Source organism: Haliaeetus leucocephalus, unplaced genomic scaffold (assembly GCF_000737465.1).
Source record: "Haliaeetus leucocephalus isolate CR32 unplaced genomic scaffold, Haliaeetus_leucocephalus-4.0 Scaffold151, whole genome shotgun sequence".
Taxonomy (NCBI): Eukaryota; Metazoa; Chordata; class Aves; order Accipitriformes; family Accipitridae; genus Haliaeetus; species Haliaeetus leucocephalus.
Window position 1 is genome coordinate 7,627,254 of NW_010972587.1, and position 19,973 is coordinate 7,647,226.

Consider the following 19,973-nt stretch of genomic DNA (forward strand, 5'->3'; position numbering starts at 1 on the left):
ACCCTGTTTGCAAAGAACCCACAAGAAAAGCCAAATGTAAAAAGATGCAAAAAAATCCATTGCACAAGGTTTACGTGTGTCTTGTAATCAGATGTCAGAACTCAGGTGAATACAGTTAATTATACAGAAATAGCATTGGCCAAAGGAAGTATATATCTTAAAAGTATCTAGAAGTTAGATGTAAGTTTCCGTCCTAGAATAAGAGAACAGTAGTTCAGTGTAGAAAATAACTGATCTTGGAGAATGTTCCACTTTTGTAATGTAAATTACACATAATTTATACAACAGTATGCGTGGTCTAGCCAAGAGGGATCATGTCATAAGCAGACATTCCTAGAAAAGCATAAATCTCAGCAATATTAAAAGAGTATGACATAAACTGTTGAAACATGAGAAGAACATGCTAAAAATGAAAAAGGAAAAAAAAGTTGAAAACTATTGCACGATAATTGCATAAGGTACTAAAGAAATGGCTGAAAAATGTGCCAGTGGAAGACAGCATTTGGATCCTGTAATAGCCAAGCCAAAGAGCAACATAGCAGATTTGTTGGCTGCTGATGGTGGTGTTTTGTTTTATTTTTAAGGTGTTGGGCTCTGTTTTAAAACATTTGACCTTATTCTTAAGGAATGAGAGTTTTCTTGAAATAGCGGAGCAGAATTACTAGATGTAATCAGAACTTTTCACATCTTTTCTCAGGCCTATTCAGGGCATCCTTTGACAACAACTAATTCTTTTTGAATATGTTTGGGTCAAGAAATGGCACTTTTTGCAACATCCTGGACAGTAGAAATAGCCCTGAAGAACCAAAAGTCTATCTCAATCCTTAGGAGATACTTGCAGGAGGAAACAAACGTACATATGAACCACAATGTAAAGTCTGAATTCTAAGTTTTGCTATCCTCTTCCATACAAGATTAAATATAGACTCACAGAATCATTTAGGTTGAAAAAGACCCTTAAGATCATTGAGTCCAACCATTAACCTAACACTGCCAAGTCCACCACTAAACCATGTCCCTAAAGGCCATGTCTACATGTCTTTGAAATACCTCCAGGGATGGTGACTCAACCGCTTCCCTGGGCAACCTGTTCCAATGCTTGCCAACCCTTTCAGTGAAGAAATTTTTCCTAATATCCAATCTAAACCTCCCCTGGTGCGACTTGAGGCTGTTTCCTCTTATCCTATTGCTTGTTACTTGGGAAAAGAGGCTGACACCCACCTCACTACAACCTCCTTTCAGGTAGTTGTAGAGAGCGATAAGGTCTCCCCCCAGCCTCCTTTTCTCCAGGCTGAACAACCCCAGGTCCCTCAGCTGCTCCTCATAAGACTTGTGCTCTAGACCCTTCACCAGCTCTGTTGCCCTTCTCTGGACACACTCCAGCACCTCAATGTCTTTCTTGTCATGAGGGGCCCAAAACTGAACACATATTCGAGGTGCAGCCTCACCAGTGCCAAGTAGAGGGGAACAATCACTCCCCTGCTCCTGCTGGCCACAATACTTCTGATACAGGCCAGGATGCCATTGGCCTTCTTGGCCACCTGGGCACACTGCTGGCTCATATTCAGCTGGCTGTCGACCAGCACCCCCAGGTCTTTTTCCACCAGGCAGCTTTCCAGCCACTCTTCCCCAAGCCTGTAGTGTTGCATGGGGTTGTTATGACCCAAGTCCAGGACCTGGCACTGAGCCTTGTTGAACCTCATACAATTGGCCTCCGCCCGTCGATCCTGCCTGTCCATGTTTTCCTTCCCATAATTTTTATCCTTTTATGTATTCTATTCTAAGCATTAAATCCATGTGGTATGGAGGTGTTTCTTATCTTGAGGAAATAAGGAAGCAGAAGTTCCATAGTACTTTTAGGTTGGCTTGTTTTCCTGATTTGGCAGGACTGATCTTCATGAAAAGTTTCTAAATTGAACATATTTCCAGACTTCTTTTAAATTTCCTAAAATTCAGTATAATGAACTACTCTGGACAATGACACTTTTTGTGATCTGAAATCTTTTATTTTCTCCCAGCAGGGTTTTAAAAATATTTTCGACATTTTGATATTGAATAAGAAGGTATTCAACTGCTTAAGACCTGGCCTTACAATTAGCTTAGCCTTGCTAACACCCACCCAGGAAAATCTGTATTTCTCTATATTGCCATTGCATCCCAGTGATTCAAAGTCTCATTTCTTTTGTGCAACTTCAGATGAGGTTGTTTTTTACTTTCCACTACATATCAGTAATTCAGACTGACTGCCATCAGCAAATTGCAGCCAAAAGTGTCAGTTAATTTTACATCCAGCATGAAGTACCTTAAACAACTTTTTTCAGCTAACTCAATATTATATGACCAAAGAAATTTTGTCATTCTTACTGGGAGTGCTTGCGACCTGCAAACATTAGATGGTCTTAAGAGTTAAGAACAGAGACCATGTGTCAAGACCAGCACTTGATTGTCTGTTACAATTTATGTTTATGTGACTTGACCAAAATCATACAAGTAGTCTGTAGCAGAGGCAACACGGCATGCTTCAGAGACGCATTCAACTGCTTTAGCCAGAAGACAGGCTTTTTCTTATTCTGCTCGCTTGCCACACTCCAGCATCTTAATAGCTGTAATCAGTGCCACAGCAGAGTCCAAAAGACAACATCCTCCTTCACTAAGTGTTCCTGATTTAATCACCAGAGTACAGATCATATTCAGTCTTGCAGACAGAAGTACTGCATAAAACTGTAGGCACCTCTGCTTATAAAAGTTGAGGGTTTTTAAATTTAATTTTATTTTTCAGTCTGCTTGTTTCACAAATGATTTCACCCTTCAGCAATATGCAGCTACAAGCAGCTGGCTCTGAAGAAGCAATTTTTAATTAAAACCTGTTCCCCCCCCAGCTTTTGTTTCAGTTAATGATTACCAGGAGGTGTTGCTAACCACAGGCTCTTTCCAATACATGCTGAGCATCCTCATATTCTATCACCTTCCACTGAAATGATGGGTGCTCAGCACCTATGATAAGTGAGAGGACATAGATATTTCTCCAGCAGCTGAGCTGTGCTAAATGAAAAGTATTCACTGATAAGTTCTTATTCTGTAATCAGTTCTTCATTAAAAGAAATTACTTCCAGTAGTGAATAATATTGCCCTAAAAATCAAGAAGGACAGAACAAAAGGTTCTGTGTCAGCTGAATGGTAAATAACTTTTGACAGGATGTCCATGGTTTAACAGTTTTCAGTGTTTCCTAAATCAACTCTTAAAGCTGTAATGTATAGGCATTCACAATAATTTATTTTATGATTGTTTGGGGGTTTAGGACCTAAGTTTGAGCTAGGATCATGTGGCTAAATTCAGAGCTCATCCATTCATTTAAGAAAAGAGCGATTAACTATAACGTCTTTAAAAATGCAGCTGTCAAAACTACACTGGACCTTTTCCATCAGAAGAGTTATTTTCAACACTAATGTGTTTATTCTATGGATTTGGAAGGTTATACAATGAAAGCCTTCTGGTTTAGGCACTGATAAACCTGGGGTTTCTTCCTCTTGTTTATTGGCTGCTTCATGAATTTGGTGAGCTAGATTTTACAGAAACAATTAATAAAATGTTGCTTCCATTAAAGTCTGGTTGGCTCAGACCTCATTTGATGTTTTGTTCTGAAGATGGCAGAACACAGGAGTTGTGTCTATGGCTATTGAGACATGTCACTATCCACAGAAAAGTCCAAAATGGTACAACTCTGTGTGGCCTTTTCTGCTCTGTAGACTGCGATGCATCAGCCCTGGAAGCATACACAGAGAAAAGAAAGTACTTTTACTCCCTTATTCCAGCTGATACAGAAAATACCATTGACATAAACCCTGCTACAAACATACACGCTATGAACACTGCAACTACCAAATGCATCCCCTAATGACATATAATAAACTACTAGGCTAGTTAAAACCAATGTTATACTATATGTAGGTTTCAAAACTGTTACAAAGCAAAGGCTGCCTCACAGAACAGTGTTTCTGCTGACACAGAATATTGCTGCACAGATATTGCAAAGATGACATAGGGAAAAAAACCAGCTTATATTGGAAGATGAGGAGCTTTTTCCATGAAACTAGGCTGCATAAACAAAAGGATGAGGGCATAACAGTGGACCAGTTACACAATTACCACCAAAAAAAAGATTTCATCTACCATCCAAGTGAGGACTTACACCTCTTGCATTGGGTTTTCCCTGCAACTCAGTATACAAGCATCTTAATGTACATGTAGGTGTTCAAAGGAATTGTTTAGCACAATGAATGCTAAGAAGCTACACCTTTTTCTACCTCAGCTAATAAAAAAAGAAGTGGTAGCAGAGCTAGTCTTTTTCTATACTATTCAATTGGCAGAGGGAGAGGTCTATGAGCAGCACGTGAGTCCAACAGCACTGTGTGGGGTCAACAGCAGTTCCTCCCAAGGTTCCAGCCAAAAATCAGAACACTTTTTGGTTTCTTGTTGCTGAAAGATGACATAATTGGAAGAAGAAGCCTCAGGTTTTGGCTTCTGTGCTGATGTAAATTTTGTATCACACTCTTCTACATATTTAAATATTACTCTGTCCTCTATGTCTTGCACTGGGTTTCTATCACTCGAGGCATTTTAAAAATCAGCCTTCTCTGATGATTGTGCAGTGTTGAGAACGTCTTCAGAAAGATGAGGATGTTTCTTCAGAAAGAAAGAAAGGAAAACAAAGCCAAAAACAAGTAAAGAGAAAGGTACTTGAAAGGAATTCACCTTATGTGAAAGATGCCCATTCCCACTGCATTGCGGTTGCTTCTAAAACAAAACTAATTATCCCCATACGACTTGCCGTTGCAGATACAAAGAAAACAAATGTGGGTATCAAACTATTCATGCAAAAATAATATGTGAATCATTCTACCAAAGGTCACATCAAAGTTGCATACTGGCTTTTAAATAGAGGTTTCAGAAAACTGCTTAGGGAAGCAGCTGATACACTTAAAAAGAAAATAAAAACCCTCTGTGGTTCAAGAAATTATTTTAAAATATTTATCATCATACAGGTAATTTATCGCAGAATGCACAGGTTTAACGCCACACTAATCTCTCCTCAGTATCATGGTTTTCCATATATAGTAAACAGGCAGAGTATGCTATGTATCTGAGATTAGAAAGTGGCCCCTCAGTCACTAAATAGGCTTTTCTTTAAGTATATGCACATCCTATTTAAAACGTACGGGCCCACTTTCTAATCTCCATCAAGCAGGATGCAGTTAACAGCCATCTACAAACACTCAGTATCACAGTATGTGTGAAGCAGGTGATTTCTCAGACATACATGTCACAAATTTAACATGGACTTAGGCACTAAATCTTTAGGGTGAGAATAGCCAAGTGGACACTGATGCTCTAGAGGCCTATTTTCATTTTAATGGACATGGAAATGAGGATTTATGTGCATGATTCATTTAATCCTAGCAAAAGCTGTTTGTTAAATGACATGAGGAAAACACACCTCTTCCTAGTAAAATATAACATCTTATGCACGATTTAAACCTGAAGCGACCATGGATAAACTGTAAGATATAAAGGCATTATAAGGCATTATTTCTAGTTCAAGATACTATACTGAAGCACTTTTCAGGTCTGAGAAGCCGGAAAGCTGACTTTCCGAAATCAGCGAAAACCCTCTCCTGCACGTTCGTGTTCTCGGTGTGTGTAACGCCCCGCAATGCCAGCAAAGCATATGGCGACAGCCGAGCCCTCGCCCGGTCCTCTTCCACTGACTGCCATCTGCTGTCAAGCCTGTCACAGCAGCGCCGACAGGCCGATCCCGCTGCCTCCAACCGCGTCCCGCCGCCGCCGGCCCCGCTGCCTGCCGCAAGCGCTGCCGCCGGGGGTGCCGCTGCCGCCGGGGGGGCCGCTGCCGCCGAGGGTGCCGCTGCTCCTCGCTTCGGGACACGTCTTCCCCCAAAGACTCTTCCACAGCGGGTGAGGATCCCTTAAGGATGCTCTTTCAGGTCACCAGCAAATGAAAAGGGGGTTGCAAGAGATTGGAGACGGGCAATAATTCTGGGGAGATGCAAAGTCTTCCATCGGAACAAGGATAATGTTGGAAAAAATGACATATGTTGGGGCTCCTCCACCAGTCATCATTCCCCTGCAAAGTGCTTGCTTCTTGGAAAAGCAATCTATGAACAGCTTCGATAGGGACGGGCGCTTGTTATATAATCCAGATTACTCAATCCATAATTGTGGAAAAAGTTAAGAATATGTGTTCCTGACGCACTGGTGTCAGCATGGCAGCTTTATATTAAAGTTTTCACTCGGTCACTGGCCCATTACTGTTTCCTAATTACTTCAACGGAGTGGCGGTAACTATAAACTACATCAAACTTTTCTGCAAACTGTATGTTGATCTCTTTTTGTCAAAAAGACATTAGAACATTTAGTTAATTCAAATTTATAGTCCTTCCATAGGTAACGCACAGAGTCATAGTAATTTCAGAAACCCTTTGTGTTATGTGTTGCTTAAAATTAGTGATAAACAGTTCTAATGGAAGCAGAAGGCAATTACAGAGGAAGTAAATCAGGGGTCCTCTGAAGTGTTATTATGGCTGCTACCAAAATTAAAGAGGTTTGTTGCCTCATTCAAGAGAAAAGGCAGTAAGGTGAATTGTAAACTATTTTTAATACATACATAAAATGTTTCATCTGGAAAAAATATGGGACATAATTTGGGTTATTGTTTTCTTAATTTCTGGATATTTTAAAGTTTGGCAAAAAGGCCAGACACTAATTCATGATAATTCTCTAGAGTTTCAGTCTTGCAAACATATTTGCACATGAGCAACTTTGCTCAGCAGTAGTCAGTAGTACGTATTTTAGATACAGGTTTAAGATGAGCCTTCAAAATCACTGGTAGTTAGGGGTACCAAGTACTTCTCATGAAATTTTTCTCAGTTTGTTGCTAGACTATTGAACTCATTAAAATAGCAAATATAAATTATAGTTTTACTGGAATGAGTTTTAAAGCTCACAGGAGTGGGACAAGTATTTGTATCCTTTGTGAAAAATTTATACAGAACTCTATGTGCTTCTGTTTCATGCAAGATAAACAGTACAAAAGACATAATCACATCTGTTCTCTAGAGGTAGTACTGTGTTACTTGTATATGACAGTTGTAACAACAGTGCTATAAAGTGCAATGAGGCTGAAATTTTCTCAGAATTGTCCCTGCATTGGGAGTATTTTTCAAAATTTTCTAACTCTTTGCAGGAAAAAGTCAGTGCTAACATTTCTTGTTGAATTTATTACTGTGAAATTATTCAATCATAGAGTATCAAAATGTGAAAACTCTGCCATTTGTTGCCAGCAATCTTGATTCATATGTCCCTACAGTTACCTTAAGAAAAACGATGGACTAGTGATCTGGGAGAGCAAGTTTTCTCCTTCTCTGCAAGTGGCTGGCAAAATACAAGGACAGCGCATGACAAGGAAAGCAAATGCTGGTGGGAGTCTCCTCTTTTCTGAGTCATGGGATCACATGGAGCACTGCCAGCTCAGCACAGGCGGGGGATCCCCACAGCGCCTGACCAGGCCAAACAGAACTGAGCAAACCTACAGCAACCAAAAAGAAACCCCAAAATCCCCACCTAAGAATGGTAAAAAAAATGAAGCAATAGGATCTCTGAAACTGGGAAATTTGTGTCAGGTGCAGACTTTCTTTAAACCTGAAGCGACCATGGATAAACTGTAAGATATAAAGGCATTATAAGGCATTATTTCTAGTTCAAGATACTATACTGAAGCACTTTTCAGGTCTGAGAAGCCGAAAGGCTGACTTTCCGAAATCATCCGAAACCCTCTCCTGCAGACTTTCTATAGACTTCTAGCTGTGTTGGAGCCAGAAGTAATCAACATACGCATAAAACATGTATAGATGTGTTGTATTCTACACATATTCTTAAAGCTCTCAAATGCCCAGCTGCAAACACAGACTGCCTGCAGAAGTGGAATCAAGGAAAAGGACTTGTGGGCACCACTGGAAAGCCAATGTATCTCAGAACTAAGTGTGATTTAAAAAAAAAATTGGGCAAAGATTGCTCTATACAAAAGTGAACTCAGGCAAACTGAAGCTTATTGACTCAGGGTCCTAACAAGGAGAAGCGGTAGGCAGCAGCACCAGGGACCATGCTTGCCAGGGCTGGGACAAATCTACAGAAATTTATCAAAGATAACACACAATATGGTAGGGAAATTGTGGTTTGTTGGCTACACAAAGACTATGACTTAAATTTAAGTAGTTGATGACTGCATTTTTTTTGTTCACCAAGTAATGGACAACACCTTAATGTTCACCTCATCACAACATGCCAGAAAGTTTTACCCAGCTTTTGGCAAGTAAACATTTCCTTATGAGCATATGTAAAAGTGCATGCTTCATGTAGAATGTTTAAACACAGCTTTCCTGTCAGCTTGCATGCAATTGTTTTAACGATCTCTTCGGATGAGTATGAATCCTGACAAATTACATAATACAGGGCCAGATTCTTGAAATGACTTTGATAAATATAATAAAATGGAAGTTAACAACTAATCCTGGTAGGAATACACATCCCCCTGTCTTTTACAAGTTCAAGTAACTCTGTAAAGCCGGGATTGTTACAGAAACTAGAATTTCTTATATTTGGAGAAGGAGGGGAACGAGAAGAGGGTTTTTTTGATTTTGTTTTAATGTATTTGCTGTGCACATTGAAATCCCAATATTATGCACCAACTGCAATATATATATTAAAAAAAGAGAGAACACAACAGAACAAACCTTCAAGCAGACTTCTAAATAAGAAATAATGAGGCATTGGAGAAAAAGCCCTCAGACAAAACAAAGATAAAATTACACCACCTTCTCTCTGTCTCCAGTAGAGCTGTGGCTGTTAGATTCCGGGTAGATGTATTTAGATGTGTGATTTCAGAAGAAGGCACCCATCACATATACCACCAAAAGAGGAAAAGCTGTTCCTAACACTAAGAAACTTTTCACACATCTTAAACATGAACAGACGTGAGTAAAGGCAATGATTTTCTTAAACTGTAGAAAGTGGTATGTATACCCATTTTTAGTATTCTGCCTTTTTCACAAACAGAGATTCACTCACACACACTACATTTTGTAAGCTGCAACATTAGCTCAAACTACCAACAAAAATGATTTGCACTGCTGCACTGGATTGTGATTTGCAGTGGTTGAGATGAAAGTACATCTTCATTTCTGTCAGAACAGGAGGTGACCCAGACCAAGGGTAGGCCTCTCTCACCAAGTAGAGAGGTGACAATATCTGAAGCTGCTGCAGGCATTTGTTTCAGAACATGTTCTGATGGTTTTTTGAACAAGGTAAAAGATACAACAGACTCCCAAAAACTGCAAAGAGACAGCAACTAAAGAGGGAAAGGAAACAAATGTCAAATCCATTAGAATAGTCATTCAAAGCCAGAGAATTTAGAATATGTACAGCCTATTTCTGTGAGTTTTCACTTCCAGCACTTAGTAGGTTTCGAGGTAAAGAATGATCACCTACCTACACACAGAGAACATTTAAAATTGTAAGACAAAATAAATTTTAAAGAACCCTGGAAAAAATCATAGCTTACCCAAGTGCAAGATGCTAATTTCTATCTTGAATTCAAAGTTTTAAAACAAAACAATAACCCTCCAAAAAACCCCACCAACAAACCAACAATTTCTATTGTAAATGGATACTCAAAATGTCCTTCAAAATTTCTTGCTTTTTCTGTGGAAGTATGTATCCCTAAGGAACAAAGGGCATACCAGACTGTTAGATCTCCAGTCTCCTCTACTTGGCAGCACCTGTGTTTTTCTACCATACTGGGTCAAAAAGTCTCACTTGCTGATCTCTCACATGAGAGTGTAATATATAGCTTGTGCTCATTTTGATCTGTGTTCACTGGAGGTAGACACATCAAACTCTAAGGCTTTAATGTATGCTTTTAGCCTAACTACACACACGGCCATTACCAGAGCACAGACAAAATACACTTACCAGGATAGGAACAAAGGTATCACTGTGATCGGTCATGTTAGCCTACCTACCCTTCAACAACAGCAAGAACAAGCTGCTTTCTAAAAAGAAAACTACAGTTTGAACGTTTTCAGGAAACCATCAGAAATAATCTGACTCCTTCAAAAGCTTAAGTGGAAATTTTCAGGTAATTTTCTGCTTAAAGAGTGATTCACATATCAAAGCATGTGTTTCAGTCTGATTTAGCGCTTGCTTTAAACACACACCATCTGATATGAAATAACAGTAACAATCAATGTCTATATAGGATGACTAGGACATTTAATGGGAATACAAAAATGATTTTCATGGTTATGAAGTCCACTCTGGTAATACAAAAGGGACTTCTAAGTACTTTTGCAAGTCATTAAGTTTTACCCATTTTGAACTGCATTTCCACCAACAAAACAGTTATTGCAAGGTTGTTGTATGTTGGAAAGAGACATAAAAATGTAAATCCGTTCACTTATTCATTGAATCAACTTTTGGGAATTATTCTGCAGAGATGTGTACATATATGTATATATCTGAAAATATACATCTTTATTAGATATATATTTATGTATGCATATATATAAAATGTTAAAATATTATCAGTGCAACAGAATATTTGTTATAGGAAAATCTCCTCTGCTGTTAAGTGAAGGCAAAAGAAATCCTGTATTTAGTTTTGAAGAAGATACTTTTATGCTCCTATACAAAGGCTTTATTTCTGATATACCAAATGAGCAGTGTCAGTGTGATGCAGTTGCCTCGTGGATGACTGTATTCTTGCTGGGACATTTGTGCAGACTTGATCATGGGCAGGCAATACCAGGCCTGATTTCAACAGCTGCTCTATGTAAGAGCCACAGCAACTACACTGGAGGATCCGAGAGTGCCACATACACATGAAAATAAAGTGCAGTAAAAATGTAAATTTTGAGTGCATACAATTTTATGTAAATAAGTGATGGCTTGAGTAAACTGACTAGCTTATATAAATACAGTCAATTTATCATCTCATTTCCATTTAATGAAGCAGTTCTATTTGACATTTTTATACTTAATGCCTCTGAAAAACAAAGCATAAAACCAGCCAGATAGTACAGAAAGGTCCAGAGAAATATCAAATATAACAGAAGGTCTAAGAAGACTGCACTTCACCTACAGCATAATAACAACTAGTACAGAAGTGACTGCTTTATGATGAATGCACTATAGGCTTAAATCCAGGCTCTAATAGCTGGCTCTACTGCAAAGGACAGTACTATGGCTTTCCTTTTAAGGCCGTTGCCTTGGTCTAGCGAAGAATTATATGAAAGTGTATGGCCTAAACTTACACTCTAGAATAATTTCTGTACAGGAATCATAAACCTCAAGTTCATGTTCTCAGGAATTAGCCTCAAATCTAGCTTTGTCACCTTAGAATATGTATAGAAGTATCTCCTTATTTAATCTTAAATTTTATCTACTTCAATAAGCTCTGAAATTATTTTTATGCTTCCAAATTACTCTTCATGAACGCTTATGATAATACAAAAGAAACCTCTTTTCTTCCTCTTTTATTTCTTCTTATTTACTTAACTCTCAGCGGTAAAACTGTAACTACAAAGGCTACCGATGCTGAAACTCGCAGGGCCGAAGTTTAAGGGCACGGCTCTCACCAGGATTTGGGCTGTTCCGCACACTCAGAACACGTATCTCCACAAGATGGTGCTCTTTCTTTAAAAATCCTACTTTCCTGTGCCTAGCAAAGTAAAATGCCAAGAAACGGTAAGAGGTTCAACTCCATTTTACCTATGCAAGTGTTTTCAACGATAAGACGCCGAAGCCTGCGTAACAAAACGTTTTGACTAGTAAACAGTGAGGGAAAACACTTCACGGAGACTAATTGGCTTGTGAAAACGGGATTTAAAGCACGGTAGTCTCTGGCCAGTGACCTCCTGGCAATCCGGCCGAGGTCCCACGCAGGGCGTCTCGTCCCTCTCTTCCTGAGACGATGTTCACCATAGCAAAGCTACGGGGAGCAAGAGGGAGCGCGGCTGCAGGGCTGCCGGGCTGCGGAGCTGCGCCTGCCTGCCAGGGTGAGGCAGGGAGCAGCCGCGGGCTGCAGGGCCGGAGACACAGCTCCACAGCTCTCCTCTGCCCTCTTTCAGCCCACAGCTTTCACGGGAGACACGGGTCAACTGTGTGATGGAAACAGGTCGCTTGCTTCCAAAGTATCAGACTAGGTGTCGGGAGCCTGGAGCTCATTTCCTGCTGTTGGTTTTGAACCCATCACTAAGCTAGTTCAGATGGGTTCCAGGAAGATTAAGACATGCCCTTCAAGCCTCTAACAGCTGTGATTTGCTCCATGAAAAAGCTTCACTGGCAGCAGTAGGGTTATTCCCAGAGTCAGGAACTCTACAGGGTAAGCAGAATTGTCAAAACTGTGTTTTTGATCTCTCTTCGTTTTGTTTCCTCACTTGAGAAATGTAAGATGATTACACATCTGAATCTTGTGGGAATGAAGTTAGCACAAATCCAATAAAGTTGTGAGTTACTCGTAAGGACAGATAAATAACAAAAACATACATCGTAAAGTAAAATATTAATAGACAGGTAAAGTTCTGCTTTTGATGAAAAAGACAGGCTTTGGTGGGAATTGTGCAAACGTCTCTGAAACCTGAACCAATGGTCCAGTGAGGCATATGTTGTATTATACTTAATGATTTTAGCCCATTTTCATTAACTTAACAACATTTGCAGATGTTGACATTTGTTTTCCTTGGGAAAAAAACTTCCTGTTGTGACCTGAACTGCCCTTAGCTATATGAAAAATTCTTTTACCAACAAAAAAACTTGAACTGTAATTGGTAACGAACAGAGATAGCAATCTTATCTTCACAGCAGAAAGTCTACCTTTTTGTTAAAGTGCTATGAAAAAGCAGGTTAAACAGCAAATAATATTGCATGACAGTGGAAGCAGGTACTGGGCAGAAGTAAAAGATACTTTAAAACTTCTCAGCTACACGGGTAAAAATATTGCTATAGGAGTGGGAAGTAGAAGTATGCTAGATAGGTAGTGGGGAAGCTAGGGAGACTGGGAGACAAGTACGCTTTCAGGAGCTCTCTTTCCATTTAAAAACCACTCTCCTCCCTCCTCCACCTTCCCCCATGTTATCCTCTTTCCTTACTAACACAGGCACCCAACTCCTCCCCTTGGGCTGGCAGGAAGGGTTCAGCACAGGACCATCTTCTTCTCCTAGGGTTTACAAGCAGCTGCAAGGACAGAGATTGGGAGTCAGAAGAAAGTCCAGAGACCAACGTCTTTCACTTCGGATGCTGCCGAGGATCGGCCACACTTCTCTTCACGCCATCTCCAGTGCCAAGAGCAGTAGGAATGTGTGCAGCCTGCTGGAACAAGCAGAGTTGCATCCTCTCTCCCCAGGCACAGGCTGGGCAAACAGGCTGGGCAAACTAACCAGGCTTGTACTGTTCTCTTTGGTCACCTTATAACAAATAAAGCGATAGAGATTCACTTGCATCAATGAGCTAAGTAATCAAGAGCAAAAACAAAACAGAAGAAAGCCTCTATTTCCTTTTTATTGTGATAGCTGTAACTTGCATCAGCTCACAGAAAACACTCAATCTGATCCTTGTATCAGCGGACCCAGCCAAAGAAGAAATACAGATTAAATTCATTTTGCAGGAAACTGCTCCAGGATGCTCTACCCATCGTGCATACTATTTTTCTCTACCTGTGCCCTCTCCCTCCAAAGAAAAGTATCCAAAAGATGCCAGCGTGTGATGGGATTATCACCTGTCTCCAGCCTTACAAATGCCCACTTGAACATGGAGTGCAACCAGGATCTCCATGCCCTCAGGAAAGCAGTTTTGCTCCAAGCATCTGCCAGTTCCTGAGCACTGTCAACAGCCTCTGATGATACAGGGTGCTACTGGCAGTTTTGCTCTCCCTCCTGCTGGTGAGGGAATTGGGCTTAGGTGGCCCAGCCTTTCTTTTTGAAAGAAATCAGATGTCAGGGAAGCTTACTACAACATCCTTTTCTGATCAATAATGTTCAGGACAACTAATGAGTTGCAGCATCTCAAATTTCAGCTAACTTAAACTCCTCATTAGTTCTAAGCTGGCTGGTTCAGTGAACAGAATGACCCAATAATTATTTGAAATTACAGCATTGATGTGGGCCAGGAAGCTAAGGAAGTTTTCCGAGTAGCTGTAAATGTCTCAATAATTAATGCTGCAGGTGGCTGGTTTCCTGTAGCTCTCTCAATTCCAGTACCAAGAGAGCTCGACTGGCAGGAGACTTTCCAACGTTGTAGCTACAGTGTGCAGAAGTACCAGGGGAGAGAAACGGGACTTTATGTCCCTGCCATCCCCCATCAACCCCCCTGATGCTGCGCAGACGCCGCAGGTCTCTCTAGCTCCTTCAGCCTGGGTTCCAGATTTACCAAGACACAGAGAAATCATACAACGCTTTTGTAAACATGAGTGCTGCGAGCTCGTTGAGAGCATGTTATAGGAATTAGGAGAGGAATTCAAGTCGAGCTGAAGTCCCATACTGAAGGGCCATCCCCACCACAAGGTCTATGCTTATTTCCCCCATTCACATGAGAGCTGCGTCCAACTTCATCTACAGATGATAACCATCAAAATGCTCGCTGAGATTGTAATTTCAATTAATTTTGATTCTTAGTAGATATAACCAATAAAATGGGAATTAATCAATGTATAAATTATTAAATCTTCTTGAAAATAAGAATTCAAAGTTCTAGTCTGAGGTGGAGAGATTCAGACTTAAGGTTTAGTCCCATGTCTTCATGTTACATATATATATATCAGCACAGTGGAGTTGAGTTGTTTTGTACTACTCAGTTGCAAAGATTAATCACAGACATAATAATTAGCTATCACTTCCTGCCTTATCTATGACAGTTTATATAGTTAACTTTTCCTAGCATGCTGGTAACCAGATTTCCCCCTAAGATTATTATACTGTCTGCAATGAGCTGATGTCTGAGAAATATGTTTATTGATAAGCAAAAACTCGAAGAGGAATGTTATTTTATAGACAGGTTTTGGGTATTTTTTCATTTTAAATTAAATATACTAGAAGTAAGAAAGCTTTACACAAGCACTCAGGACCTTACTGCTTCTCAATAAATTTAAGCAAACATATTTTATGAAATTAAGTTAAATTCATTTCTCTTGAAATATACTATCAATAAAAATATCAATAGTGGAAATAGCTTTGTCTAACATAAATGCTACATTTTAAATGTAATCTCTTTTAGCATGGATCACAGAATCTCCCAATACGATTATAATTTCAATTTTCTTCTATGAAAATGGTTTGGCTCAGCCAGAAAAACCCTCTGGCAATGTGTTAAGACAGTCTCTCTGCAACTTTGCTGCAGATATGCAGCAGAAGCTGTTTTTATGAAGCAAATAGGGATTTATGGCAATCTTTTAAAAGAAATCACTGACAAGGTTTTGAGAGAAACTCTTGTCTCATTTATTTAGTTTCAATACACTTCTACTGTCTATCCTGATTGTGTTATGCTTTAGGCACATATAAGCACAATATGTATCATCATTTAGACAGGATAGAGGAGGAAATAGAATAAACATCAACATGATACGCTCCCCCATCCTTGTTTTCTTACTTTTCCACATGTAGGCACAGCAAGGGGAAAAACCAAAAATCCCAGCTCCTAATGTTCTCTGAGATTTGTCAATGACAGTTTGCTGCAGCTCACACGCAAAGCAGGGCAGCAGAGGAGACAACTGCAGAGAGCAAATCAGGAGTGTGAAGCCACAGAGAGCAAAGCCACAGGGACAGAACAATCTCTAAGCAGCTGGGGAGGAGAAGAGGAAACCAAGTAAACAGGGAGCAAGGAGAGGAAGTAAGAAGCTACAAGAAGGTAGAACAAACCATTTTTTCCCCGTATTTTCGATGAACAATGGAAACTGAACATGTTTTATATTTTTAATTGCAGAAATATGGAATAGTCTGAGGCTGTACCAGAAAATATAAACATTTTTTAATTAGCAAAGTATTGTCTTGAAATCAAATGCAGGCCCATGTTTAAAATTAAGGCTCTAATTTTATATATTGTTTTCTGGAGGCTTGGAAAACAACAACAAAAAAAGAAATTATATTTCTACTGCTGAAAGTAGAAGTTCTATGAACCCTTCTCCTTCACTCACACATCTTCTCGCTTTCCTCCCTCCTCAAACTGGAAGTGCCTTTCACAAAGATAAAGTAAATGGATAGATCTAATCCTCCAGGGCTGGTGGGGGGTGCATGGATTGCTGTATGCCATGATGCACAGGAAATTTTTAATCCTTAAACATCACTTGGGATGCTGTTTGCACATGATGCAATGACAAGTTACACTGCTCCCAACCATGATGTTTGGTTAGAAGACAGCCCAAGAGAGTGTGATGCATAATTGGATCCTTTCAAGTCTCATAATACTAGTATCAATTTTATCCTGTGAGATATTGTGAACAGCTGTTCGGGACGAAAGCCGGAGAAGACAAGGGAAATCCTACAATTTCCATACAGGGAAAATGACAATACAAGTCCTGTGACTTTAGGGTGGCCCTTGCTCTGGAAGAGATAGTAAAAAGATATGGTTCATGTCTCCACAAAGTCCTAGCTATGTTTAGTCAACGGTTCCTAATGATTCTTTCCAAGTCTTTGCCTAATTAAGGATGTTTATTTGATAAGCAGATGGAAAAGTTAAATCAAATTCAGGGTCCAAACATTCTGAGACAGCTATTATTAGTAATAATAATTACTGAAACAGGGTGACTAATATACAATGAACAATTATTCACTCACTATATCTCTACTGCTGTTTTTGAAGTCTGTGAAAAGAAGTTTTTTCCGTATTTTTTTAATATTGGGTAGAGTTCTAATTATTTTTATGAACAACTCTTGGTTGTTAACTTTTTCTGAAAATGGATGAGTATTCTCATCTGGCATGCCTTGTTTTAAATGGACACATTTACATCTTTACATAACATAAATCAATTTCTGATGCCATCATCCACAATTATAATTACAAAACTCACTTTGCATAACTAAAAAAATACCTCATGTCACTGATCATCCCTGTAATAAACTCATTTATTAAAAGTCTGTGAAAAGCAAACATGGCCTAGGAGATTTCTACATATCCAGCAAAAATTCAGGGAAAAGTAATTTCAGCACTATTTCCAGATGTTAAAAGCAGCATATTCAAAGTGGAAATATTATGCAAAGATTTGAGTGTGCTTGTTATGAGCTGCTGGCAGCACGTGGCAGTTTCCTTTACAGAATTTTTGGTTATCTGCCAGTGGTAGTCATAACTGATGCCTTTAAAAAGTTATGTGTTTTCATTTTGTTCCTATTGTACTATAGAGTTGCAACAACATTATATAAAACTGTGACTTTTATATGGTAGAGCCTTCACTCAATAAAGGAAACATTATGGGAATGGTATCTAAAATGAGATACTGGGAAAGCAGTGTTTTATGTATTTCTCAAAATGAGATGACTAGAAATGAGGGTGTTCTCACAAGGTGCTTAATGTACGACCAAAAAGGAACATATTAGAGGATTCCCAAGAGCAGGTCCATTAGAGCTAGGTATAGACTTCAGAAGCATAGCTCTTTAAACTTAGCCAGAGAGGCAGGCAAAGACAGCTCAGATTCCCTTTTGTATCACAGACAAGATCCTCACAGCTGAAGTGCCTCAGAGCTCTGCCCTCCTTCTGTCTTCTCTATCATTTGCTCCTGTTCATCATCTCTTCTCCAGCACTGTTTCATTTGGTTTTATTTTTTCTGCAGAAGCAGCTTTGTGCTAAAAACTTGTGAAATTATATGTCTTTGTGAACTCAAGCTTGGACAACTTTGGAAATGTATATGAAATTTAACTAAACATTTTGTTAATTTTGGTTGTGAAAAAAAAAGGGCAAAATCTGAAGATTTTAGATATAAGATATACATTTGCTTCATTCTTGTCTCTTGGCACTGTAGTGTACACATACGAGACTAGAATTAAGATGCAAGAACACTTCTCTGTTTAGAAATTAGAAACCAAAATAACTTACCACAAAATTTGATATATTCAGTCTGAGTCTCTAAAATGAAGAGGTTTCAGCTGCTTCACTTCAGACACAACGTATGGCAGTACCTAGGAGGAATTCTATGGGCAGATGTGTGTAGCTGATCTTAGTGGTCCCTTTCTCACCTTACTTTCTAACAAGCAATTTCATGAATTTGTTATTTTAGAGTGTGAGGCATCTCCCCTTCCTCCTTTCCTCCAAATGATTTATCTGCTAAATCTGAGAATTAATCAGCAAATGGATTATTGGTTTAGTTTTGCCTTTTCACATATGAGGAGACAAGATTTTATATATCTAAAGAGGCCCTTGGCAAGCCAGAGAACAGTACTCTTATTTTACAGTCCCTAACTGGTGCAAAATCACATCACGTATCTATTCAGGCGGCCAGCTCATTCAACAGAACACCAGCATGCAGAGAGCTTTCCAAATTTAGCTGAGAGATAAACAGCAAGGAAAAAATATCCTGAAAATTGGATGCATATAATAAAATAGCAATCAAAAATGCAGCACATCAGGATTCACCTTATAATTTTTACCACTTCTAGCAAAGAAGGGGAAAGGCAACAGAAGTAGCAGGGATGGTAGCAGGAAGACCAAATAACAGACCGACCAACCTCCAAGTCTGGATTTAATGTACATTTTTTAAGATGCTTTTGTTTGTGCTGCTGCTTCTTGATAACCACAGCATGATTATTTATTCCCCCCATTTTATACAGCTACTGAATAAGAACAACAAGAGTTGTTTCACTTGGTAGGACAGTTTTCAGAACAACTGATACTTGACCTTTACTGTAAAGAGCACTATTTGCCACAGATGGCTACAGATTGAGTACTTTTGATTTTCAGTATCAGCAACCTGGCCTGAATTCATTTCATGAGACTAAATCACATTTTATCAGATTTATCGCATACCCAGTGAATCCAGGAATAATTAAGCCTGACAGTCATAAACGTTTCAGGAGCCTGACTGATTTTCCTGTGATATGAACAATAGTTCCTTTATTATCTACAAGAATCCTTATTATTAATAGTGATTAATTTCAGATGTTTCATGCGGTGTTAACCAAAACCTGTACCGCGTATCTTCAGGCCAGATTTCTATGCAAAGTTTCAACGCCCTGTGAAATACTTTAATTCAAAAGGAGCTGCTCTTGAATTCAAGCTTTCGTTATCTGTTACTCCTATTAAATCTCTTTAAAAATATATTTAAATGAGGGTTGACATACACATTTGCATAGGTTTGACCTATACTACTCTGATTTTTACAATTCCGAATTTTTAAAAGTAACATAAATCCACTTACAGCTTTTTTGCTTCCTTATGTAACATTTGTCTAATTTGTTTCTGATCAGGGAGTTCTTCACCCTATTGTTTCCTAACATCCAGATACCTTATGTCACTGGACAAAACACTTTGAAGTTCAACAGTGATTAACTCTCTGTTTTAATGGTTAGACACTAAAAAAATGTCAGGAGCTTATACAAGTAACTTGGAGGCACCTGGTCACTGGGGAGGAATCCAAAACCCTGTATTAGGCACCAAGGCTTCACAGAGCGCACAGGAAATTAGGTATCTCAGAATAGCATCCATAAATACAGACCTGCTGACTGGGAAGTTGCAAGATCTGTAAAAAGACTGGCTCCTACTTAGTATTAATAACAGGAATGCGAGGCAAACCATAAGTGCCCCTTATTATAATGCTGCCACTGAAAGGATTAAATTCAGGAAGAAAAGAATAGAGGATTATTAACAGTCCCTAACCTTAACATTTAGCCAGCTAGTTTTCCAAAGGCTTCCCTCTGTAGATCTTCAG

General features: G+C 39.2%; 1 protein-coding gene across 1 annotated transcript in view; it reads right to left on the reverse strand.

The window, feature by feature from the left end:
• Positions 1-19,973, reverse strand: part of PPFIA2 (protein tyrosine phosphatase, receptor type, f polypeptide (PTPRF), interacting protein (liprin), alpha 2) — a 345,825-nt gene that overhangs the window by 254,356 nt on the left and 71,496 nt on the right. The window lies entirely within an intron of this gene.